The sequence below is a fragment of the Bubalus kerabau genome, chromosome 8 (assembly GCF_029407905.1).
Source record: "Bubalus kerabau isolate K-KA32 ecotype Philippines breed swamp buffalo chromosome 8, PCC_UOA_SB_1v2, whole genome shotgun sequence".
Lineage (NCBI taxonomy): Eukaryota > Metazoa > Chordata > Mammalia > Artiodactyla > Bovidae > Bubalus > Bubalus kerabau.
In genome coordinates this window covers 26,867,789-26,892,083 of record NC_073631.1, presented here as the reverse complement: position 1 = coordinate 26,892,083, position 24,295 = coordinate 26,867,789, and the positions used below count along the sequence as shown (strand labels likewise).

At 39.4% G+C, this 24,295-nt stretch overlaps 2 long non-coding RNA genes and 1 other non-coding gene across 4 annotated transcripts; 1 reads left to right on the top strand and 2 right to left on the bottom strand.

Moving 5' to 3' along the window:
- Window positions 1–1,093: 1,093 nt before the first annotated feature.
- On the bottom strand, window positions 1,094–5,130 carry LOC129658510 (uncharacterized). Of its 2 annotated transcripts, none has more exons than XR_008717380.1 (4): window positions 4,972–5,130; window positions 2,923–3,113; window positions 1,839–1,919; window positions 1,094–1,326 (listed from the first exon to the last, which is right to left on the bottom strand). It is a non-coding gene; the product is annotated as an uncharacterized LOC129658510 (long non-coding RNA). The 2 variants fall into 2 exon arrangements; XR_008717379.1 differs by having other exon boundaries at window positions 2,923–3,061.
- TRNAG-CCC (transfer RNA glycine (anticodon CCC)) lies at window positions 4,250–4,322 on the bottom strand. Its single transcript has one exon. It is a non-coding gene; the product is annotated as a tRNA-Gly (tRNA).
- Window positions 5,131–5,140: 10 nt separating the features above from the next.
- LOC129658509 (uncharacterized) lies at window positions 5,141–17,863 on the top strand. The gene is made up of 3 exons (XR_008717378.1): window positions 5,141–5,366; window positions 8,792–8,847; window positions 17,339–17,863. It is a non-coding gene; the product is annotated as an uncharacterized LOC129658509 (long non-coding RNA).
- The last annotated feature ends 6,432 nt before the right edge of the window (window positions 17,864–24,295 follow it).

Here is a 24,295-nt window from a genome sequence, read left to right as displayed (position 1 = left end):
GGTGCTTGGCGGGCGCCAATGCTGCGACTTATCGCCTCCCCGCCACTCGGTTATCTGGGTGTAAAACCGGCGCACCTTCTCAGGCAGATGTTGACCGTCCAGACCCCCAAGAAGTTTTAGTTAGCAAAGAAGCCTGCTTACAGTTTTATAGATAGTGTCTCTCTGGGGCTGCGATTGCCCCCTTCCGGCTCTGGTTGCCTGTCACCGGAGGGGGAGGTCTGCAGCCGGCTATCTCTGTTCAGTCCTTTGTTCTGTGCGCGGGCCTGGTGGTGTCTTAGGTTAGGGCTGGCTTTTCGCGTGGTAGATATCCCACAGTCTGGTTTGCTAGCCCAAATTATTTCGCTCAGATAGCGCTCAGGACATTCGGCCCGATTCTTACTCTAAGGGACACAGCCTGTGCCGCACTTCCCTGCCCAGCCCCCTCTTGCTAATGCCGTGTGCAGGCGTCTGCGCTGCTTCTCCGCTGGGGGAGTTCCCGTAGGGCTCACAATCCGCGATTTTTAATTGTTTATTTTTTTTTTCCCCTCCCTTTTATGTTGCCCTCTGTGCTTCCAAAGCTCGGCACAGATTCGGCAGTGAGAGGGTTTCCTGGTGTTTGGAAACTTCTCTCTTTTTAAGACTCCCTTCCCGGGACGGAACTCCGTCCCTCCCTCTTTTGTCTCTTTTTTTGTCTTTTATATTTTTTCCTACCTCCTTTCGAAGAGTTGGGCTGCTTTTCTGGGTGCCTGATGTCCTCTGCCGGCATTCGGAAGTTGTTTTGTGGAATTTACTCGATGTTTAAATGCTCTTTTGATGAATTTGTGGGGGAGAAAGTGTTCTCCCCGTCCTACTCCTCCGCCATCTTGGCTCCTCCCGACAATTATATTTTTAAAATCATTGCTCGGATCCTTAGTACTTTTTAATTGGTCTGTTTTTCTCATGAATGGATAAGGTTTTACATATTAAATGTATTAATTTTCTGTCATATATTAGATGCCTATATAATTATGAAATGAAAATTTCTCAATTTTACTATTTCAGTTGCAAAAACAGTAATTACTATAAGAGAAAAAGCCTTATTTCTTATAAAAAAACATAGACCAAATGAGTGTATATTTTATTTTATTCACAGTCAATGAAAGTGAAAGTGAAGTCACTCAGTCATGTCTGACTCTTTGCAATCCATGGACTGTAGCCTACCAGGCTCCTCCGTCCATGGGATTTTCCAGGCAAGAGTGCCATTTTCTTTTGCAGAGGATCTTCCCTACCCAGGGATCGAACCCAGGTCTCCCGCATTGTAGGTAGACACTTTACTGTCTGAGCCACCAGGGAAGTCAAAATTTTCACCTTTATTAAAAATGAAACATTTTAAATTAAAATGAAACATTTTAATTAAGAATTAAACATTAAAATTTTAATTAAAATTTTAAATTAAAAATCAGTCAATATTTTTGCCTTTATTAAAGCATCATTTTAAATATAAAATAGTTACACTGTTCCATGTAATAAGAGACTGTGCATATGATATCTTGATATTAACAAATATAATAATTATTCAAAATTTTTGGACTTCTGGCTTAAGGAAAATAGCAATAACAAAAACAAATCTCAACATTTCCATTAAAACATTTTCTCCCTCTACTGGCAGTAGCAAGCTTACGAAAATATACAATAAACACCATTTTTTTCTCTTAAAAAATAGGAAAATTTAAACTCTACATAATGACAAGTATTTTCTAATGAGAAATACTTTACAAATAAAAGTTCTTCTAGAAGTTACCAGTCGTGTCTTCCAAGCAAGTCACATAGCCATTGATAAAACACTGGATGACACAATTGCAAAGATTAAAAAAAAATACCTTTAAGAAGTATGAATGCAGTAAACTTTCCTTGATTGCAATGAAAACAGACAGGGAGGAGAGGGGAATGTGAATTGAGCCCTTAAGAAGAAGAAACAGTTATTTTAAGAAAAACTTTTTCTTGATCTTTAATTATTTTTTTAAAATAGCAATCAAAACTGACTTCTACCCTTCTCAAACAGTGATCTGTGGACAGCCTATGATATCCACATATAATATCTAGCAACAAATTAGAATTTTTCAGTTTACAAAGGAAAAGTAAGTTTATATAACTGTATTACTAAACATATCCAAGATCATAATAAATAGATGAACTTTTTAAAAGATAAAAAAAAAAAGAAGAAAAAAAACCTGACTTCCAGATATATTAAAGAGCCTGTGTGATTGCCAACATTATTTATGAAATTACTGGTGATAATTAATTGTAATTTTTAATAAATAAAATTATTTATTAAAATTTTCCTAGTGCTTGCAAGGCATTACAGAAGTTGCTATGAGAGCCAAATAGAAATCATTTCTCATTCCTCATTAAGTTTTTTTTTAAAGCATATTAAACATAATGACAAAATTTAAATTATTAAAGAATAGCCTTATGGAGAAACCTATGTACCATTCTGATACTGTAGAATTGGTAAACCAAAGAACTTATTCAAAGTTATTTTGCCTTAAATTTTCTTTATTTTTTCCCAAGGTTTCTTAGTCAATATTTGGTTATTAGTCAATTCAATTCACTCAATCAATAAATATGTGTATACTAATTACATGTAGTGCTCTGTGCCATCATTTTATATATTGTGTTATTGATTTCTGTTCATATATTCCTTCATCTTAAAGCGCATTTGAAATGACTGTATATTTAACACTTCTATATATTTACTCAGTCCACAATTCTATATACTTAACTCCCTTTGGTTAATGCAGAAACCCATTTACATCTCTTGAGTGCTGGGTAAGGACAGTCAAGGTGTCTTTAAGAGAGGAAGCACTTGACGAGGGCTGGCTCACATCTATTATTCATCATTTCTACGTATTTTACTATCATTATGGGTTTCCTAGGTGCCCCAGTGGTAAAGAACCCACTTACCAATGCAAGAGATGCTGGTTTGATCCCTGGGTCGAGAAAATCCCCTGGAGAAGAAAATGGCAACCCACTCCAGTATTCTTGCCTGGACAGAGGAGCCTGGCGGGCTACAGTCCATGGAATCAGGAAGAGCTGGACATGACTGAGCACATGCACAACAAGCATTATATTTCTGCCAACAGATTTTTCAAGTACTGTAGAAAACCAATGACGAACATGACCATTAATGCTCCATATACTGAAATTTACTTTAATCATTTATTTTATTCCTGCTTCTTACTCAGAAAATATAAATTTTTTTTAAGTTTGTTAGACCATTACATGGAACTTTGTTAGAGCACACAAAAAATTTGTTCCTTGTACTTCTTTTAGATATTTGAGGATAGCTACAGTTTTCTTTATCATTCTTTCCAATGAATAACCAAATTATAAAAAATAATTTAAAAGTGACTTTTAAAGATATTCAAAGTAATTTTGATGAACATATTTAAAGTTAAAGAAAGTTTACTCACAATTAAAAAAAAAATCATTTCAATAGTAAATTCCTATGAAATAGTTACTCTTTTCCAAACAGCGTTTGAAGTTACAGGTGTTTCTCTGGGCAGAAAGACAGAAGAATGCAGTGGTCCTATGCTGAAGTCAATTACAAATTGTTTAGGGAAATTAAACACATGAAAATAGTTGTCCTCCTCATTTGTATTCTTTTGCTATATTCAATTCTCCACACTGCAGTCCTTTTAAAATGCAAATAAGATTAATAAGTGGCTCATGGTGACTCTTGCAAATATAAAATTGCAAGTGAAAGCCACAGTCCCTAATGAAACCTTTGCAGATGTTTTTAAAAGGCAAATCAGATCATGTCCCCCTTTTGCATACAATACTAAAACCTCTACCTGGGCTCCAGACAGTCAAATCTGACTACAAACTGGTGACTTGTCTGCCAATACTTTTTCTGCACGGCCTCAGCTCCAAGCACTCTTGGCTACCTGCCTACCCTTGACCACGCTGAGTTCTTGCTTCTCCCATTCAGGCCTGCATTTCCTAATCCCTCTGCCTGGAATGCTCTGACCACATATGTCTTGGACTTACTCCCTCACTTCCTTTAGACCTCCACTTCCTCATATAGGCAATCCCTGATCTTAAATAAAATGGCACCACCCCTCACATTCTACCCCTTTAAATAGTATTATTTTTTTCTTTATTTTAAAAATATTTATTTATTTATCTGTCTGTGATGGATCACAGTTGCATCACACAGGATCTTCCTTGCAACAGGCCCGTTCTTTAGTTCTGGCAATGTGAACTCTTAGTTGCAGCATGTGGGCTCTAGCTCCCTGACCAGGGATCGAACCCGGGCCCTCTGCATTGGGAGTGCAGAGTTTTAGCCATTGAACTGCCAGGGAAGTCCCCAGGTTTTGTTCGGTTTGTTTGCTTTTCAGCTGTTAGGTAAGTATCTACTGATTTTTTACCCTTATTGATTACAGGCTTCCTGAGAGCAAGGACTATGTCTTGGAGTCATTACTCTGTCTCTAGCACCTTGAACTGTCCTTGGAAGCCCCAGTACCAGCCCATACCCTGAATCCACGTGAATTAGAAAGAAAGGACACTCCTGCCTCAAATTATTAGAACGTCACCACCTGTGACCAGAGAGTTCCTTGTAAAACTGCTTGGTAATTGTGAAGTAAGTGACATCCTCGGGTGGCAGGCAACCTGGGAGCATGATTTGCTCTATTATATAAACATTGCCCCTGAGCTGACAAGGTTGTTACTAGTTTCCTTTGCCCTACACGCAACAAGCCAAATGCTGAGAAACCAAGGTTTACAACAAAGTTTATGCACAAGGCAGTCAAACAAGGAAACGGAAAACAAGACTTAGCTCTGCTTCCCTGAAGCCAAGAGGGTTGCAGTGTTTATGGAATGAGCAGGGATGAGGAGGGTGGTCCTCAGTTCAGTTCAGTGGCTCAGTCTTGCCCGATTCTTTGCGAACCCGTGAATCGCAGCACGCCAGGCCTCCCTGTCCATCACCAACTCCCGGAGTCTACTCAAACTCACGTCAATTGAGTTTGTGATGTCATCCAGCCATCTCATCCTCTGTTGTCTCCTTCTCCTCCTGCCGCCACTCCCTCCCAGCATCAGGGTATTTTCCAATGAGTCAACTCTTCGCATGAGGTGGCCAAAGTATTGGGGAAAGGTGATTCGTGCAGAAAAGAGGTGAGGTCATCTGCGCAGGCGCATTGGGTTGCTCACCTCTGCATATTTTAAATGGAGATGCCCAGAAGGATCTGAGGGTGGAGTTTTCTAGTCCTCTGCCTTTCAAAGGCCATTCATGAGACACCACTCAGGTCAGTTTTAGGATCAGCAGTCCCAATTAGTCTTATCCAGCTCGCAGTGGAGAAGAGCTGACTCCGAGTTCCTATAGAACAGCTGGGCTACGTGAAGCTGAGCAGGTAGGCAGTTAGAGGAAAAGAGAAAGGAAAAATAGCTAACACCGGCTCCTTAAAAGCAGAGGGGTTTTTACGGGTGGTTACTATATCTGTTATTCTGCAGGACAAGCTCAAGAATTCCTGTTAGCCATCAGCTTCTGTTAAATCTGTGGGGCAGGGTTCAGTTGTAGCAAGAATATTGGTTGAATTAATTCATGAGTGAAATGACATGACGTCCATTCAAAGATATACCTGTAGATCTAAATTTGTTTAAAATGTCGCTCAGGAACACTTTCTTACTGGGCAGTCTGTGGGTGTCATAATTCAAAACAAAAATGTAGTTATAGTCTTTGAAATTGTACTAAAAATATATGAAGTCGGATGAGAAAAAAATAGAAAGAATAGTTAAGGAGAATAGGCTTTAGCAGATGTTCATTTGGACAGAAAAGGGAAAATTTTCCTTTTGCTCAGATGCCTGTCTTGAAATTCTCACAATTTTTTTGCAGACATTTTGGCTGGTTTCCAAACATACATCATTGCTTGTCTGGTATGAGGAATGCCATCTGTGCTCTATGGAAATCCTTTTTTAAAAATGGACTGCTAATTATACTCCAGGCAGGTGCTGTTAAAGTGAAATCAGGTGTCAAGCTTACAATTGTCTAAAATGACTATGCTATATTGAAAAAGAATGGCAAACCATATTGTAAAATGGAATTTAAGCATAACATGCAAGTGTTCCATTTTTGGGGTGTTGCAAAGGTCAGATTGCAGAGCAAAGCTGTAAAACTTTCAAATTACTTCCACCATCAACAATGGCATAAAGCTTTAATTTAAATAAATGATATAGAGTACATCAAAGTTACACATTTCCTCACTGAAATACCTCCCAATTATATTTTTTTATGAAAAATATATGAAGGAGGAACAGTGAGCTGAAGAGTATGACTACCAATTCCAAAGTAAACACATTTTGGAAAATTAGTCGAAATTAAAATTTTATGGTAATTAAATTGAACCCATTATATTATCAGAATAAATAGACCCAGTGGCATGTTTTAGGCCCCTGCAGGGCAAAATAACCAATTTATTTTTCTTAAATATATTAATTAAGTAGAATTATTATAGGCTTTCACAGTTAGACTACAGAATTACAATGACATACTCATTTGATAGAGTGCTAAGCAAGATAGAAAAACATCTCAAATTTTGAAGTTTGGGTATGCTGCTGCTGCTGCTAAGTCGCTTCAGTCGTGTCCAGCTCTGTGCAACCCCATAGACGGAAGCCCACCAGGCTTCCCCGTCCCTGGGATTCTCCAGGCAAGAACACTGGAGTGGGCCGCCATTTCCTTCTCCAATGCGTGAAAGGGAAAAGTGAAAGTGAAGTCACTCAGTTGTGTCTGACTCTTAGCGACCCCATGGACTGCAGCCTACCAGGCTCCGCCATCCATGGGATTTTCCAGGCAAGAGTACTGGAGTGGGGTGCCATTGCCTTCTTCAAGTTTGGGTATAAATGTATCTAATACAAAAAAAAAATGTCATCATCATTATAAGAATCTAACTTTGTCATTGCTTATGATGTGTGATCTATTTCCCTTTTGCAATATGGTTAATACTGAACTGTACTAATGCATTATATCATTTAATCCTGATAGCAACCCTATTAGAGTCCAGTATTGTCTTAGGCTACAGATGAGATCATTGAAGCTTAGCCAGTTAAAGCATCTTGCCTAAACCCACATGCCACTAAGTGGGTTTTATAGTCAAATCTGTTGAACCCCAAAACTTGTGCTTTGACCACTCCAAAAATAGCCTCTTCCTACGGGCATAGCAACTAAACAACAACAACAAAACAGATATATTAAGTAGAAGGATTTCCCAAATCAGCTCAACTAATCGCAGAGGAAATGTCACCTGTGTAGCAAAATACTGAAATTTACATACCAATAGATCTCAGCTAGAATTCCAGCCACAGTCACTATAGCCAAATCAAATAGAGATACAAACAGGAAGTTTAAAAGGCCTTTCCTTTACCATGAATCTAGTGGGTCTCTTAAGAGTCTAGAGACTTAAAGCAGGAAGCTTCTTCTTATATCCAATTCCAGTTAGCTTAGTTATCTTGTTTTGTTACAGAGTCCCAGCTCCAAGGGCTTTCCTGGTGGCTGAGAGATAAAGAATCAGCCTGTAATACAGGAATTGCAGGAGATGCAGATTCGACCCCTGGGTTGGGAAGATCTCCTGGAGGAGGCATGGCCACTCACTCCAGTATTCTTGCCTAGAGAATCCCATGGACAGAGGGAGCCTGGCAGGCTACAGTCCATGGGGTCCCAAAGAGTCCGACAGGACGAAGCGACTTGGAGTGCATGCATCAAGCTCAAATTGCTCACCACAGGACAGGCCACTAAATACAGAGACAAGTTGTTTGGATGAAGAATAGCAACTTGAGGACTTCCCAGGTGGTGCTAGTGATAAAAGAACCCACCTGCCAATGCAGGAGACATAAGAGATGTGGGTTCCGTCTCTGGGATGGGAAGATACCCTGGAGTAGGAAATGGCAACCCACTCCAGTATTCTTGCCTGGAAGATCCCATACTCCAGTATTCTTGCCTGGAAAATCCCATGGATCGTGGAGCTTGGTGGATTACAGTCCACGAGGCTGCAAAGAGTCGGACACAACTGAAGCAACTTAGCATGTGGTGTTGGAGAAGACTCTTGAGAGTTCCTTGGACTGCAAGGAGATCCAACCAGTCCATCCTAAGAGAAATCAGTCTGGAATATTCGTTGGAAGGACTGATGCTGAAGCTGAAACTTCAATACTTTGGCCACCTGATGTGAAGAACTGACTCATTTGAAAAGACCCTGATGCTGGGAGGGATTGGGGGCAGGAGGAGAAGGGGACGACAGAGGATGAGATAGTTGGATGGCATCACTGACTCAATGGGCATGAGTTCGAGTAAACTCCAGGAGTTGGCGATGGACACAGAGGCTTGGCGTGCCTCAGTCCATGGGGTCGCAAAGAATTGGACATGATTGAGCAACAACTGAACTGATAGAAGCTTTATTCAGAAAGTCAGCAGACAAGGTGGTAGATTAGTCCCAAAGAACCATTTTACCTGAGTTACAGTTCAGGCTTCTTTTATACTGAATGGAGAGAGGAGTGGCTGGTCGTTGCAGGCTTCTTGGTGTAGGAATCATTTGTTATGGTGGCTGTCCATGAGGGTCTGGTCACAACAACAATGTTCCTATAAACCTGAAATGAGACAAGTATTATTTTCTGTTCTGGGGATTCTCATAAAGCTCAGTGCCTTGAGAGTAGGCTATCATGTATATTTTAGGCAGCAGTCTTCTGGAGGCACAGAGCCACCATAACTAAGTACAGGCCACGGAACACAAGAGTTAAAGCTGAAGGAACAGATCCAATATGGAGTCGTATTTGTTTTTCTCTGTTACAGTTTCTCGGGTGGTGCTAGTGGTAAAGAGGCCTGCCAGTGCAAGAGACTTAAGAGATGTGAGTTTGAACCCTGGGTCGGGAAGATCCCCTGGAGGAGGGTATGGCAGCCCACTTTAGTATTCTTGCCTGGAGAAGACAGAGGAGCCTGGCAGGTTACAGTCCATAGGGTCACAAAGAGTTGGACATAACTGAAGCGACTTAGCATCCTACAGTGGATTATAATTATCAAATAAAACTTGGAAAGTTGTTACTGCCAGATGCTGGGCTGTGCATAGAGTTAGAAGCTTACATATCACAGGAGAACCCAGAAAAACAATAAAAAGTAGTTTGGAGCTGCTTAAAGATAAATCAAGGTGCATTAAAACTTGTAAGGAGTTTATTTGAGCAAAATGTGATTCAGCTGAGCAGTGTCAAATCAGAAGTGATTAGGAATACTCTGCTGACAGGAGCCTGCTGCTGCTGCTGCTAAGTCACTTGAGTCCTGTCCGACTCTGTGAGACCCCATAGACGGCAGCCCACCCAGCTCCTCCGCCCCTGGGATTCTCCAGGCAAGAACACTGGAGTGGGTTGCCATTTCTTTATCCAATGCATGAAAGTGAAAAATGAAAGTGAAGTTGCTCAGTCGTGTCCGACTCTTCGAGACCCCATGGACTGCAGCCTACCAGGCTCCTCCATCCATGGGTTTTTCCAGGCAAGAGTACTGGAGTGGGTTGCCATTGCCTTCTCTGGACAGGAGCTTGGGGAGAGACTTACACAGGAAAAGTTTGGAAGTAAAGTAAGAAAATTATTGAAAATTATAGCTTACAGCCTAATTGGCTGTTTGGGATTGGTTGTCCTTAATTTCATTCCCTTGAGGCATTTATAGGCTTAGATTTTGGTGTGCCTACATCACTTGCCATTGCATTAGAGCCACCTCACTGCTAATTACCTTTACATAATAAATGTCTGTATTATAGCAGGATTAAGTTCATTAATATGTGTCAAAAACAGGAGACTAGGCCCTAAATTGAGCTTTGTATATGCTAAATCCCATGTCAACACAAGACTTTAAATTTATTTTTAATTGGAGGATAATTGCTTTACGGTATTGTGTGGGTTTCTGCCATACATCAACATGAATCAGCCATTGGTACACATATGTCCCCTCCCTCTTGAACTTCCCTCCCACGTCCCACCCCATCCTACCCCTCTAGATGGTCAAAGAGCACTGGGCTGAGCTCCCTGTTCATACAGCAAATTCCCTCTGGCTATCTGTCTTACATATGGTAACGTATATTTTTCAGTGCTACTCTCTCAAATCATCCCACCTTCTCCCACCCCGAATGTGTCCACAAGTCTGTTCTCTTTGTCTGTGTCTCTATTCCTGCCCTGTAGATAGGTTCATCAGCACCATCTTTCTAGATTCCATATATATGCATTAATATAGGATATTTGTTTTTTCTTTCTCACTTACTTAACTCTGTATAATAGGCTCTAGATTGATCTGCCTCATTAGAAATGACTCAGATGTGTTCCTTTTTATATCTGAGTAATATTCCATTGTATATATGTACCATAGCTTCTTTATCCATTATTCTGTTGAGGGACATCTAGGTTATTTCCTTGTTCTAGCTATTGTAAATAGTGCTGTGATTAACACAGGGGCACATGTGTCTTTTTCAGTTATGGTTTCCTCAGGGTATATTCAGATTCCTTTGTAGTTCAGTGGGTAAAGAATCTGCCTGCATTGCAGGACACCCAGGTTCAATTCCTGGGTGGGAAAGACCCCTGGAGAAGGAAATGGAAACCCACCCCAATATTCTTGCCTGGAGAATGCCATGGACAGAGGAGCCTGGCAGGCTACAGTCCATGGGGTCGCAGGAGTTGGACACAACTTAGTGACTAAACCAACCAGGGTATATGTCCAGTAGTGGGTATGCTGAGTCATATGGTAGTTTTATTCCTAGTTTTTTAGGGACTCTCCATACTGTTTTCCATAGTGGCTGTATCAACTTGCATTCCCATCAACAGTGCCAAAGGGTTCCCTTTTCTCCACACACTCTCCAGCATTTATTGTTTGTAGATTTTTTGATGATGGCCATTCTCATCAGTGTAATACAGTAAGATAACAGGGGTGATACCTTACTGTAGTTTGGATTTGCAGTTTTATAATGATGAGTGATGTGCCTCTTTTCATGTGTTTATTAGTCATCTGTTTGTCTTCTTTGGAGAAATATCTGTTTAGGTCTTCTGCCCGCTTTTTGATTGGGTTGTTTGTTTTTCTGATATTGAGCTGCATGAACTGCTTGTATATTTGGAGATTAACTTTTTTGTCAGTTGTTTCATTTGCTATTATTTTCTCCCATTCTGAGGGTTATCTTTTCAGTTTGTTTATCGTTTCCTTTGCTGTGCAAAAGCTTTTAAGTTTAATTAGGTCCCATTTGTTTATTTTTGTTTTTATTTCCTTTACCCTAGGAGGTGGGTCATACAGGATCTTGCTGTGATTCATTTCAAAGAATGTTGTGCCATGTTCAAACCAAGACTTAACTATAATTTTTGCTGTCCCAGAGATGGAATTGTCAGTCAATCAGGAAGCACTTAATCTGCACTTCTTAGGTAGACAGTTAATTCATAATATATCTTTGCCATCCCCTTATAGAAAGTAACTTTGAAATAATGGACCCACTTCTTTGTCAATATAACTCCTTTGTTCCTGCTCCTTTCTGCCTATAAAAGTCTTTCATTTGGCACAAGTCCTCAAAACTCAGATTGGAATTCATTTTTTGCTAAAATAAATGCTTAAGTTTAATATGCCTCAGTTTATCTTTTAATAGTCCTTGTGTCAGAAGAGGGAACTGAAAGAGACCGCCAATGGCCCCAGAAGCAATGAAGAGCAGACGACGGTACCTGTCAAGTCCCTTGGGTTTACTGTTTTCTCACTGCCTCTGGAGGTGGTGGACAAGCCCCTCTCTGAACGTAACAGTGCAGCTTTTACATCATGAGCTTTCAGACTTTATCTGAGCATTTCTGAGTCTGGGGTAGGACTGCGTCTGATGGAGCCAGTGTGAGGTCTCATGTAGGTAAAATTTTGCTTTAAAGCTGAATGAGTAGGTTAACTTTACCAAAGACCATCTTGAATTAGAGCAGCCACAGCAGAAAACTTTTAACCTAGATTAGTTTATCTATTTACCAGGTGCTCCAGAGAAAAAGGCGTGTGTGTACATGGACATGTTCAGTCACTAGGTCCTGCCTGACTCTGCAACCCCGTGGATTGTAGCCTGCCAGGATCCTCTGTCCATGGGACTTTTCAGGCAAGAATACTGGAGTGGGTTACCATTTCTTACTCCAGGGAATCTTCCCAACTCAGGATGGCACCCACATCTCCTGCATTGGCAGGTGGATTCTTTACAGCTAAGCCACCTGGAAGCCCAGAGAGAAAGGGGTTGTGGCCAAACATTCACCATAAAGGATAGAGGGACATGATTTTTTCCTCTTCAGCAGTTTCTAGTGAACAGGAAGAGGCTTTCTGGGACACCTTACTTGTTCCAGAGCCTGTAGACAAGATAATGGGAAAACTGACAGAAGATGGCAAAGGGTGAGAATTACTATCAAAGCTCTCCCAGATCTCTACTCCTCTTGCCTGGCTGAGAAAGGAAGGCAAAATTTTACATTGCCCCTTTCTTTCATGTTGGCCAGAAAAAACATTTGTAAAATTGGATCTCTGAATTGTGACTTGTCAGTTGCTCTCAAGTACTCTTCAGTTATTGATCGTTCCAGGGACAGCTATTGTCTCCCGTTTGGCTTCTTGGTCTGTGTCCTAAGAATCTGAATTTTTGCCTGACTGGGGCATACATGTTTCTGCGTCTTCAGGCAGCTTAACTCTCAGGTTGAATGCGCCGCCCCCCCCCCCCCAAATGGCTGAACAGAAATTTGAATTTCACTGCATTTGTGGCTAGGGTCCTACCAACTGTTGGCAACTTTCAGGGAAATCGTCTAAGTCTTTCTTTTCTTTTTTTTTTTTTTTTTTTTTGAGAGTGGCTCTGGATCTCAGGGGGATCCCCAGTGGCTCAGATGGTAAAGAATCTGCCTACAATGCGGGAGACCTGGGTTCGATCCCTGGGTTGGGACGATCCCCTGGAAAAGGAAGGGATACCCACTCCAGTACTCTTGCCTGGAGAAATCACATGGACAGAGGAGCCTGGTGGGCTACAGTCCATGGAGTTGCAAAGTGTTGGATGTGGTTGAATGACTAATACTTTTCCCTTCACTGGATCTTAGGAAAGTAGTATTCTCTTCACTTTCTTTGAAGGTGCTTCTTACATTCATGGGATTGTTCAGTGCTGCCAGGAATATTTACCATTCTCAGCTGAAACTCGATAAGTTTTTCTAAAAGATTTTTTTTTTCTTAGTAGCTCTATAGTCAGAAATTGGTGAGATGGGGAACACATGTATACCTGTGGTGGATTCATTTTGATATTTGGCAAAACTAATACAATTATGTAAAGTTTAAAAAAAAAAAAAAAGACTAAAGGCCTTAGCTAAATGAAGGTGGGGGGACAGAAATGGAGGTCTGAAAAATGGGGTTTGTCTGAATTGCCACCTCTTATTCTGATAGTCATTGCCTTAGAAAGACAAAATTATCTTTTTAATCATTGCATTCGTGGAGATATTTGAAATTACATAGTCTGATGTTTATCTGAAACAAATGATTTTTCTGATTACTGTTAATTTAGTGGTATACAATAGTTCTACTTGTTCAAGGAAGGATATTTTAGATGACAGGAAAAAACTGATGCAATTTTTTTCAAACTCTGAAATTTTCAACTTGAAAAATGGAAACGATTATGAATGATGAGTTCTTTTCTATTGTTACTATATAATAGTTTTGATTGCTGTACTAAACTGTCAATGTGTTTTCATATTGCTCTTATTAATTTTAAGACCCACAAGGGAAAATAAAAAATCCTCAAGTTGGAGGGAAAAAAAAAAAAGAAAGAAATTGGTGAGATTGAAAGCTGATATTCAGAGCCCAATAGAAATGTTTTTTTAGGTCCTCTTCCCTAAGCTAAGATTCTGAGACTTTTGTGGAAGGATGTATTTAAACATTCCAAAGATACATAGTTCTAAATCTAGAACATAGAAAGTTTTTATTTCTATCTTAGTTGAAGGTCTTCTCCCTGATACAAAGAAGCAATGGAAGATAATGTAGTTGGATGGCTGGGTCACTCTCTTGATGTCATTCAGGTTGCAGCCCAATTCTTTGAGGGATTAGAAACAAATGAGAAAAGAGTGGAAATGCAGCTCCAGAAACAATTCAAAGCCCACCCATCCTTTTAACCAGTCCCTAAACCACCTCCTCGCCTGGAGAATCCCATGGACAGAGGAGCCTGGTAGGCTGCAGTCCATGGGGTCGCTAAGAGTCAGATATGACTGAGCGACTTCACTTTCACTTTTCACTTGCATGCAGTGGAGAAGGAAATGGCAACCCACTCCAGTGTTCTTGCCTGGAGAATCCAAGAGACGGTGGAGCCTGGTGGGCTGCCATCTATGGGATCGCACAGAGTCGGACACGACTGAGGTGACATAGCAGCAGCAGCAAACCTCCTTCTGGTATGGAGCTAACAGAAGCAGAAGATATTAAGAAGAGGTGGCCAGAATACACAGAAGAACTGTACAAAAAAGATCTTCACGACTCAGATTATCATGATGGTGTGATCACTCACCTAGAGCCAGACATCCTAGAATGTGAAGTCAAGTGGGCCTTAGAAAGCATCACTACAAACAAAGCTAGTGGAGGTGATAGAATTCCAGTTGAGCTATTTCAAATCCTGAAAGATGATGCTGTGAAAGTGCTGCACTCAATATGCCAGCAAATTTGGACAACTCAGCAGTGGCCACAGGACTGGAAAAGGTCAGTTTTCATTCCAATCCCAAAGTAAGGCAATGCCAAAGAATGCTCAAACTACCACACAATTGCACTCATCTCACACGCTAGTAAAGTAATGCTCAAAATTCTCCAAGCCAGGCTGCAGCAATACGTGAACCGTGAACTTCCAGATGTTCAAGCTGCTTTTAGAAAAGGCAGAGGAACCAGAGATCAAATTGCCAACATCCACTGGATCATGGAAAAAGCAAGAGAGTTCCAGAAAAACATCTATTTCTGCTTTATTGACTATGCCAAAGCCTTTGACTGTGTGAATCACAACAAACTGGAAAATTCTTCAAGAGATGGGAATACCAGACCACCTGACCTACCTTCTGAAAAATCTGTATACAGGTCAGGAAGCAACAGTTAGAACTGGACATGGAACAGCAGACAGTTTCCAGATTGGGAAAGGAGTACATCAAGGCTGTATATGGTCACACTGCTTATTGAACTACTATGCAGAGTACATCATGCAAAATGCTGTGCTGTATGAAGCACAAGCTGGAATCAAGATTGCTGGAAGAAATATCAATAACCTCAGATATGTAGATGGATGACACCATCCTTATGGCAGAAAGCAAGGAAAAACTAAAGAGCCTCTTGATAAAAGTAAAAGTGTAGAGTGAAAAAGTTGGCTTAAAACTCAACATTCAGAAAACTAAGATCATGACATTTGGTCCCATCACTTCATGGCAAATAGATAGGGAAACAGTGGAAACAGTGACAGACTTTACATTCTTGGGTTCCAAAATCACTGCAGAGGGTGACTGCAGCCATGAAATTGAAAGAGGCTTGCTTCTTGGAAGAAAAGCTATGACCAACCTAGACAGCATATTAAAAAGCAGAGACATTATTTTGCCAACAAAGGTCCATCTAGTCAAAGCTATGGTATTTTCCAGTAGTCATGTATGGATGTGAGAGTTGGACTATAAAGAAAGCTGAGCACAGAAGAATTGATGCTTTTGAACTGCAGTGTTGGAGAAGACTCTTGAGAGTCCCTTGGACTGCAGAAGATCCAACCAGTCCATCCTAAAGGAAATCAGTCCTGAATATTCATTAGAAGGACTGATGCTGAAGCTTAAACTCCAATACTTTGGCCACCTGTGGGAAGAACTGACTCATTGAAAAAGACCCTGATGCTGGGAAAGATTGAGGGCAGGAGGAGAAGGGGACAACAGAAGATGAGATGGTTGGATGGCATCATTGACTCAGTGGACATGAGTTTGAGCAAGCTTGGGGAGTTGGTGATGAACAGGGAAGCCTGGAGTGCTGCAGTCTGTGGGGTGGCAAAGAGTGGGACACAACTGAGCAACTGAACTGAACTGAACTTAAACTGACTGGCCAAAGGATTGGAGTTTCAGCTTCAGCATCAGTCCTTCTAATGAATATTCAGGACTGATTTCCTTTAGGATGAACTGGTTGGATCTCCTTGCAGTCCAAGGGACTCTCAAGAGTCTTCTCCAACACCACAATTCAAAAGCATCAATTCTTCGGTGCTCAGCTTTCTTTATAGTCCATCTCTCACACCCATACATGACTACTGGAAATACCGTAGCTTTGACTAGATGGACCTTTGTTGGCAAAGTAATGTCTTTGCTTTTTAATATGCTGTCTAGGTTGGTCATAACTTTTCTTCCAAGGAGCAAGCCTCTTTCAATTTCATGGCTGCAGTCACCCTCTGCAGTGATTTTGGAGCCCAAGAAAATAGAGTCTGTCACTGTTTCCACTGTTTTCCCATCTGTTTGGATTTTGCTATTATTCATATTATCTATCTTTGCTCATTGATAAACAAAAGTTTGTAAAAAAATTTTTTTTCTAGAGGTTTAGATCAGATAGATAGAATACCCCACGTCCTCCTTTTATTGGCCCCAGTCCTTTTCATTGCCAATGGATTAAACCAGGCTTCCATCTGAGTGGATGACTCAGGAGCATCCCTGCCTATGACATTACAGCAAGCAGTTTCAGGGAGTACTTTGAGTAATCATAGACATTTAATGTCTTGGAGTACCTTTATATGAGCTCTGCCATAAGGAGCTCTCTGAGAGCAGGGCATGAGTGTGAGCTGAACTTTAAGCAGATGAACTGATACCCTGGATCAATTATTATTGGTTGGCTCTTATCTTCTTTTACCACTTTTCTGAAAATTGATATAATTCAAATTTTAAAAATTACCCAAATCAACTATTTGATTTTTTTTCTTTTTTTTTTTGCAATCAATCACAAAAGTCATTTATTTCAGAGAATTCAATAGGGAAATGTTTTCTGAAATGTGGCACATGAGATGGTTTTAGGGAATATCCCAAATGAACATTTTTATAACAGTTATTCTTTTTAGTAGGAGAATATTGGTTTCCTATTTATAGAAATGGTTTACTTACATTTAAGTTTAAAAGTCAAGGTGATTTCTCTATCTTGTCCATCTGAAGCTTATATAATATCTCACACCAGCTATACCTCAAAAAAAGGCAAATAGAGATAAAGAAAATAGTAAGTAATAGCATGGATGGTATATGAATCTTGGAAAACCACAAATAAGTAAGGTTTGGGGAGTACTGTATTAATGGAACAAAGACCAACTGGTTATATAGCAACTCAAAAGTAATGATAATAAGATATTTTGCTCACTTCCTACCCTCCCCTCAGCTTTTATTCAGCTTACTGTATATCATGCTGCTGCTGCTGCTGTCGCTTCAGTCGTGTCCGACTCTGTGTGACCCCAGACGGCAGCCCACCAGACTCCCCCGTCCCTGGGATTCTCCAGGCAAGAACACTGGAGTGGGTTGCCTTTTCCTTCTCCAATGCATGAAAGTGAAAAGTGAAAGTGAAAGTGAAGTCGTGTCCGACTCTTCGCGACCCCATGGACTGCAGCCCACCAGGCTCCTCCGTCCATGGGACTTTCCAGGCAAGAACACTGGCGTGGGGTGCCATTGCCTTCTCCACTGTATATCATGCACTGTGCCAAGCACTATCTGTATTAGCTGATTTTATCTTACAACAATTTTCTCTATCAAAACAAAGGGATAAAATTTTCCTCTCATGAAATGCTTTGTAACCCCTCTTATTCATTCTTCATGTGTATCCAATATATACATTCTTTTTAGATCTCTGTTACTCTTTCTTTACTGAAATAAAACATTTATATGTTTATATTGAATGCAATAATTTCATATTTTACTTTTAATAATGTTTCTAAATGGATTAATCAAGATTCATTGGTTGTTTCCTTTTAAGGCCCAGAACTGATTTACAAACCACTTTTCTCAATGGAAAGAAGTAAAAGTCCTTGGAAAGGAAGTTTTATGTGAAGTATGCTGACAGGGATAGAAAGAGAGAAAGAAACTAACAGAATTTAGTGTGTTCAAATAAATATAAATTTGATGAAAATTTGCAAACAACTGAAAATGTAAATCATCTTTTAGTTATACAGTTTTATACTATAATTAAAATTTTGTGTATAACCCAGAATTGAGACAAGAATGTCTTTTGTAAAGTTGCAGACTGAAGAGGAGAATATATTTCCAGCATGCACTGATGTTTCAGTAGCATCAGGTTCTCAGCTGATTGAAAAAAAAAAACCACAATGAGATAAAAGGTTTTAAAAATTGACTAAGTTTATGAATTCTATTTCAAATGTGTGAAGTAATACTTTCATTTCATTTTCATAAATTGACTTTTATTTTGTGCTCTTAGCAGTTCATTAGCAACATGACAGTCTGTACTTCTTAGATTTTCACCACAATGCTATTTCAGTTGAACTTTGACAGGTGGCATTCACATCATGTATATTCAGGCTGCCCAGTGATGGGAAATACAAAGAGTTAGGTCCAGATGCGTAAAAAATACTGTTTTCCTAGACACTTTTCCTATAACAGGACACATCTCCACCTGGAACAAATCCACAGATATTTCAAAGCATAGTCAATCGCCATCCAAACTTATTAGCTCTTTAATTTCCTAAACCTACTCCTATCTTATGTCCTACTCAGTTGATACCACTATCATCCTCCTAGATGGTCAAATTGTAATTCTGAATCAAAACTGCCTCTTCCTTCTGATTCCTTCTCTGCCCTCAAACTCAGTGTGATGGTCGATACTTCAGTTAACTTCATGTTATAGCCAGCCCTGTCACTCCATCTTTACTCTCATCACCTTGACCAAGACACTCATTAGAGACCCAGATGATTTTACCTTCTTCCAAAAGGGATTCATTCAGGTTTGCTTCCGGCATTCTTTTGGGTAGGAGCACGTAACTTTACTCAATTGTGAATGAAGTATTTTTTTAGCTGAATTTGTCTGTTTGAGCTGGTCTGTTTCTCTTTTTTGAAATTAATTATTTTTATATGAATATAGTTGCTTTACAATGTGGTGTTACCTTCTGCTGTACAGCAAACGGAATCAGTTACATGTCTGTGTGTATGTATGTGTGTGTATATATATATATATATATATGTATATATATATATATATACATCCTTTCTATTTTGGATTTCCTTCCCATTTAGGTCACCACAGAACATTGAGTAGAGCTCCCTGTGCTATACAGTAGGTTCTCATTAGTTATACTCCGGGAGTTGGTGATGGACAGGGAGGCCTGGCGTGCTGCGATTCATGGGGTCGCAAAGAGTCGGACACAACTGAGCGACTGAACTGAACTGAATTGATACATAGTGTGACTAGTGTATATCGGTCAATCCCAATCTCCCACTTCCTCCTGTCTTCCCCTTTCCACCCTGTTATCCATATTTTATTCTGTATGTCTTCTCCATTTATCCTTTGTAAATAAGCTCATCTATACCATTTTTCTAGATTCCATACATATGCATTCATATATGGCACTTGTTTTTTCTCTTTTTGACTTACTTGACTGTGTCTAATCGTCTCTAGGTCCATCCACGTCTCTGCAAATGGAGGCTGGTTTGTTCCTAATTCATCCTTATCCTAGGTTGTTCGATCCTGTCTTCATTTTTGGAAACTGAACTATAACTTTTGTCCCACATGCTACAGCCATTCTTAGTCCCATCAAATTATTGAAAATTCTGCTGAGATTCTATGTCAGTCATTTTTTAAACTATTTAGCCTCTGGGCTGACGCTTAGAGTCCGCAAAATGGTTTAATGCAGAAACAGTGCTAAATGTCAGAATAACTAAAGTTCACCTCCTTTCTCCCCAGGACAAGGCCTTTTCAAGTCCTGCCTGGATCATTCCCTAATGTCTTTAAACAGTGATGCTCAAAAAAAAATGTTTGAGGTGAAGTTCACATAACATAAAATTAACCTTTTCAAACATGACCAATCCAGCGGCATTTAATACATTCACAATGTTGTACAGCCACTATTTCTGTCTACTTCCAAAACATTTTATCACCCTAAAAAAAAACCCATAACCATTAAGCACTTATTTTCCGTTAATCCCCTCATGTTGGCCTTCCCTGGTGGCTCAGAAGGTAGAGAGTCTGCCTGCAATGCAGGAGACCTGGGTTCAATCTGACAACTCGATATCTATGTACAATTTAATAAAAATTAATCTAGGTGTAGATAGACCTATACCTTTCACAAAGATTAACTCAAAATAAGTCATAGGCCTAAATATAAAATGCAAAACTGTAAATTTTATAGAAGATAAGCTCAGAGAATATCTGTTTAATGTTGGGTTTGGCAATAACTTTTTAAATGGAACACCAAAAATGTACTCCATTAAAGAGAAATGTGATATGTTGGTATTTTTAAAATTATAAATTATGCTCTGTGAAAGATACCTTTAAAACAGAAAATACAAGTCAAAGCCTGGGAGAAAATATTTGCAAAACATATAGTTGATAAGACTTTTTTTCTGTTAATGATTATTATCCAAAACATACAAAGAAATCATAAAATTTAACAGTAAGAAAGCAAGCATCTGAATTTTTAAAAAATGGGTAAAATATATTGCAAGACCCTTGACAAGATATACAGATGACAAATAAGAATATAAAAAGATGTTCAACATCATAAATTGTTGTTGTTGTTATTCCATTGCTAAGTCCCATCTGATTCTTTGCAACCCCATGGACTGTAACACACCCGACTTCCTTGTCCTTCACAGCCTCCTGGAGTTTCCTCAAATTCATGTCCATTGAATCAGTGATGCCATTCAACCATCTCCTCCTCTGTCAGCCCCTTCTCCTCCTGCCCTCAGTCTTTCCCAGCATCAGGGTCTTTTCCAATGAGTCAGCTCTTGCATCAGGTGGCCAAAGTATTGGAGCTTCAGTTCCAACATCAGTCCTTCTAATGAATATTCAGGGTTTATTTCCTTTAGGATTGACTGGTTTGGTCTCTTTGCTATCCAAGGGACTGTCAAGAGTCTTCTCCAGCACCATAAGTCATTAGGAAATTTAAAAGCAAAATAATGAGATAGTATCAATATTATCTACCATTAGATTTAGAATATACATATTAGATTTTTAAAAAGGGAATACCAAATTTTGGCAAGAGTGCAGGACAATAGTTGTTATTTATTGCTGGTGAGAATGCAAAAGTATAACCATTTTGAAAGAGAGTTTGGTAATTTCTTATGAAGACAATGTTACCATATGATCCAAACACAAACTCCTCAGTGTGTACCCAACTTACATGAAATTTTAAGTCTACATAAAAACCTGCACATAAATGTTTATGGCAGCTTTATTCACAGGTACCAAAACTTAGAAGTTAAAGAGGTTACTTTGATAGGTTAATGGATAAATCAACTGTTGTATATACATACAATAAAATGTTATTCAATTATAAGAATAAATGAACTGTGAAGTCCTAAAAAGATATAAAGGAAGTTTAAATTCATATTGGTGAATTGATCTGAAAGGCTATGTAATGTATGATTACAAATGTATGACATTCTGAAAAAAGCAAAACAGTAGTAAAGTGAGCAGTGGTTGTCAAAAGGAGTGTGTCTCCAGACACATAGTCCCAATTAGCATATTTTATTCCCTTTGTATTCTCACCAAAATATCAATCTTCTATTGCCAATATCTGTTTGATCATTGAAAAACCAAAAGAATACCAGAAAAACGTCTACTTCTGCTTTATTGACTATGCCAAAGCCTCTGACTTTGTTGTGTGGATCACAGCAAACTGTGGAAAATTCTTAAAGAGATGGGAATACTAGACCACCTGACCTGCCTCCTGAGAAATCTGTATGCAGGTCAAGAAGCAATAGTTAGAACTGGACATGGAACAACAGGCTGGTTCCAAATCAGGAAAGGAGTACATCAAGGCTGTATACTGTCACCCTGCTTATTTAACTTATGTGCAGAGTACATCATGCGAAATGCTGGGCTGGATGAAGCACAAGCTGGAATCAAGATTGCTGGAAGAAATATCCATAACCTCAGATATGCAGATGACACCAGGCTTATGGCAGAAAGTGAAGAAGAACTAAAGAGCCTCTTGATGAAAGTAAAAGTGTAGAGTGAAAAAGTTGACTTAAAACTGAACATTCAGGAAACTTAGATCATGGTATCTGGTCCCATCACTTCATAGCAAATATATGGGGAAACAGTGAGAAACTTTATTTTGGGGGGCTGCAAAGTCACTGCAGTTGGTGACTGCAGTCATAGAATTGAAAGACGCTTGCTCCTTGGAAGAAAAGCTATGAGCAACCTAGACAGCATATTAAATAGCAGAGACATTACTTTGCCAACAAAGGTCCATCTAGTCAAACCTATGGTTTCCAGTAGTTATGTATGGATGTGAGAGTTGGACTGTGAAGAAGGCTGAGTGCCGAAGAATTGATGCTTTTGAACTGTGGTGTTGGAGAAGACTCTTGAGAGTCCCTTGGACTGCAAGGAGATCCAACCAGTCCATCCTAAAGGAAGTCAGTCCTGAATATTCATCGGAAGAACTGATGCTGAAGCTCAAACTCCAATACTTTGGCCACCTGATGCGAAGAACTGACTCACTGGAAAAGACCCTGAAGCTGGGAATGATTGAAGGCAGGAGGAGAAGCTGATGGCAGAGGATGAGATGGTTGGATGGCATCACAGAGTCTACGGACATGAGTTTGAGCAAGTTCCAGGAGTTGGTGATGAACAGGGAAACCTGGCATGCTGCAGTCCACAGGGTCGCAAAGAGTTGGACACAATTGAGTGAATGAACTGAACTGATTCATCTCCCACCTTCTCCCTCTTTTCAATTCCTGTAGCCCTTATTGACTTTACTATTACATTTTCCCCTAAGTCATCTTTTTATATCCTGTTTCCACAACACCATTGCAATTTCTTGTCGGTATGAAGGGAATTTACTGTCTCCAGCTCAGATAATGGCCATAGTTTATACATTGAGATGTGATGTGTCCTGCACTGAATAGTAACCTTGCAGTCAGAGAAAGTCCAGGAGACAAAATAGTACAGAAGAGTTTTCTCTTCTGAAGGCAAGGTGGCATGTTTTGACTTTTATTTATTCAAGAATACTTATTGAAAATCTTATTTTTTGTAAGAACCTGGATTAGGCTCTAGGATACCAACAACGAAGAAAACACTTCAGCATTTTTATTAATTATTTTTCTAGGCATATTGAATTTGCCTTCGAAACCTTCTAGGGCCTATTCCTATTAAAGAAAAATTATCCATCTTATTCTAAATAAGTATTTGCAAAGTTACAGAGAAAAATTCTAGTACTCAAAGCAGCAAGGAAACTCTTTGAGGGAAAAGAACTGTTTAAACTAGAGCCATATGCATCCTTTTCTATGTGACCGTATTATGCCAAGGAGACAGGCCTTTAACTCTGCTTTATACATTAGCACAGTGGAGTTTTTCCAGGCAGGCCAGGGTTTATGCCAAATTTGCCTCAGTGAAATCTATGGAGCAGGCCTTCCTATTTTAAGAACTCATAAGCCTTGAAAACAGAAATCATCCAGTATCTCCATTTTCAGAGTTCATAATGTCAGTATTTATTTCAGCTTCCTCTAACTTGCTTTGAAATAGGTTTGCACTTTCTGGTGATTCTTAAAAATTAGTAAATTCTGTAAAAGTCAGAAAGTCATATTCTGTTGGATCTCAGTTCATCCAAAGTTTCTCGGGATATTTATATTTTTATATCAACAAGAAACCTGTTATGTAATACTTGTTTGCAGCAAGAGTTATTAAAAGCATGCTCTTTAGATTTTTGTTGGAAATTAGAAATGAGTTCACTTGAAAATTTTTTCACATCAGTATCTGTACTCTGGCAATTTAATAAGGATTGCAGAAAATTTAGAATGAATTCACTGGCACCCTTATTAATTATATGGGATGATTAAATGTCTTTACAAAGATGGTAATAGCAACCTCTGCTAATAATTATTAGAACCATAATTACGTCAAAAGTTTTACTTCCTTTTGAAGCTGTATTTATGTTAAGAATTCTCCACCAATACATGATTAGGGAGAAAAAGAAGAAAAATAACCCAAACTCGAGTCTACTCACCCATGTACAGTAAAGCCAATCTACTAACACTGGATTATACTGAAGGAAAGTACATAATTAATCATAGAGTATCAAGCAAGGAAAATGGGCAGCTCATGCTCAGAAGACCCAAACTCTTTGATGGCTTTAGGGAAGTAGTTTTAAAGACAGTATGAGGGAGGAGG